This window comes from Triticum aestivum, chromosome 3B (assembly GCF_018294505.1).
Source record: "Triticum aestivum cultivar Chinese Spring chromosome 3B, IWGSC CS RefSeq v2.1, whole genome shotgun sequence".
NCBI lineage: Eukaryota > Viridiplantae > Streptophyta > Magnoliopsida > Poales > Poaceae > Triticum > Triticum aestivum.
The window spans coordinates 820,959,101-820,961,781 of record NC_057801.1 but is presented as its reverse complement, the minus strand read 5'-3'; positions in this window follow the sequence as shown (position 1 = coordinate 820,961,781).

The following is a 2,681-nucleotide window of genomic DNA, read 5'->3' as shown; positions in this document are numbered from 1 at the left end:
TTCCCTTCCATGTTTTGCATCTTGATGTATGGACATCTCCGGTTGTAAGCATATCTGGTTATGAATTCTACTTAGTTGTTCTTGATGATTACACCCACTATGTCTGGACTTTCCCACTCAAACGCAAATCTGATGTGCTTCCGGTTTTGCTAGATTTCTATGCGTATGTCAAGACACAGTTTCAACTCCCTGTCTTTTCACTTCAGATCGACAATGGGCGTGAGTTCGACAGTGCCGCTGTCCGCTCTCTCCTCGCTCGCCACGGCACGCATTTACGTCTTTCCTGCCCCTACACAAGTCAGCAAAACGGCAAGGCGGAGCGTATTCTACGTACGCTTAATGACAGTGTGCGCGCCCTTCTTTTCCACGCATCCATGCTCGCCAGGTTCTGGGTAGAAGCTCTTAACACGGCGACTTATCTAATCAACCGGCGGCCATGCCATGCTACTACCCCGCGCACTCCACATGAACTCCTCTTAGGCGTTGCTCCAGACTACTCCCTCCTTCGGGTCTTTGGGTGTTTGTGCTACCCAAATCTCACCTCCACTTCCAAGCACAAACTCGATCACCGGTCCCTTGCGTGTGTCTTTCTCGGCTATCCTTCCGACCACCGCGGGTACCGCTGCTTCGATCCCACGTCTCGTCGCGTCATTACCTCTCGCCACGTCCACTTTCACGAGACAGTTTTTCCCTTCGCTATTCACCCACCTTCTAACACCGCCGCTCCACCACCGCCTGCTTTTGCACCGCCCGTTTTGCAGGTACCCATGCTCGAGCAGCGCCCCAACGAGCGCAGTCCGTGTTCACGTGCGGCATCTGCTTCGTCGTCGGCTGGCTCGGCCGTCTCTATGCAACGCGCGCCCTCAACGCGTTCGAGCTGCATCGGCCGCTCGTCATCCAGCGCACCCCCCATGCAGAGACATCGGGCCGCTGCTCCGCTGATCGATGGCTCGGGCACATGCCTCTCCGTCGCGGGCTCCTCGTCTTCCCCTGACGAGAGTGCTGCGTCGAGCAGCTCTTCTACGACGCCGCCTCCGATCGCTCCGCCTGCCGCACCGCGGCGTATGGTGACGCGCGCCCAGACCGGCGTCTTCCGCCCCAACCCGTGCTACCACAACAGCCTCGTCGCCACCATGATCTCTGGAGAGGTCTCGCCGGTTCCCCCGTCGGTGCGCGTCGCCGTCCGCGACCCGCACTGGTTTGCCGCCATGCGCGACGAGTTCGACGCTCTTGTGCTCAACCGCACCTGGGAGCTGGTGCCTCGCCCCCCCGGCGCCAACCTCATCACCGGCAAATGGGTGTTCAAACACAAGTACAAGGCCGACGGGTCCCTCGAGCGCTACAAAGCCCGCTGGGTCGTGCGCGGGTTCCGGCAACGTGCCGGCGTGGATTACGGCGAGACCTTCTTGCCGGTCGTCAAGCCCGCCACCGTTCGCACTGTGTTGACCCTCGCTACATCACGCGCCTGGCCGGTTCATCAGCTTGATGTATCCAACGCCTTCCTGCATGGCACGCTGGATGAGGAGGTCTACTATCTTCAGCCGGCCGGCTTCGTTGATGCTGACAGGCCTCACCACGTCTGCCGCCTCTCCAAGTCCCTTTACGGCTTGAAGCAGGCGCCACGCGCGTGGTTCCTCCGTTTCATCGGTTTTCTTCAGTCCATCGGCTTCTCTGCGACACGCTCGGACTCGTCGTTGTTCACTCGTCGCCACGGCCCCGACATCGCCTTCCTGCTCCTCTACGTCGACGACATCGTGCTCACCGCATCCTCGCCCGCAGCGCTCCGCCGCGTCGTCACTCAGCTCACTGGGGAGTTTGCCATGAAGGACCTCGGCCCTCTGCACTTCTTCCTCGGCATCCGCGTCACGCGCTCGGCGGCGGGCTTCTTCCTCTGCCAGGAGCAGTATGCCGCGGACATTCTGGATCGCGCCGGCATGGACACCTGCCGCCCGTCTCCCATGCCGATCGACACCAAGGGCAAGTTGCCAACCGCCGATGGGCCCCGTGTTGCTGACCCCTCCGCCTATCGCAGCATTGCCGGCGCTCTACAGTATCTGACGATCACGCGCCCGGAGATCGCCTACGCCGTCCAGCAGATCTGCCTCCACATGCATGATCCCCGGAGTGTCATCTCGGGTTGATCAAGCGTGTCCTTCGGTACGTGCGCGGCATGCCCGCCCTCGGTCTTCACCTCCGCGCCTCGTGTGTCCTGGACCTGCAGGCATTCACGGACGCCGACTGGGCTGGCTGCCCTGACACACGCTGCTCCACCTCTGGAATCTGCATCTACCTCGGCGACGCGCTCGTGTCTTGGTCGTCGAAGCGCCAGGCCATCGTCTCGCGTTCCAGTGCCGAAGCGGAATACCGCGGCGTTGCAAACGCCGTTGCTGAGTGCGTCTGGCTCCGACAACTACTCGGCGAGCTGCTTTCCCCCGTCGACAAGGCCACGCTGGTTTACTGTGACAACATCTCCGTTGTCTACCTATCCGCCAACCCTGTTCACCATCGCCGGACAAAGCACGTCGAGCTGGATATCCTCTTCGTCCGCGAGCGGGTTGCGCTCGGCGAGTTCCGTGTTCTTCACATCCCCACACGACAGCAGCTCGCCGACATCATGACGAAAGGGCTGCCATCGGAAGTTTTCTCCGAATTCCGGTCCAGTCTTTGCGTCACTTCCGCCG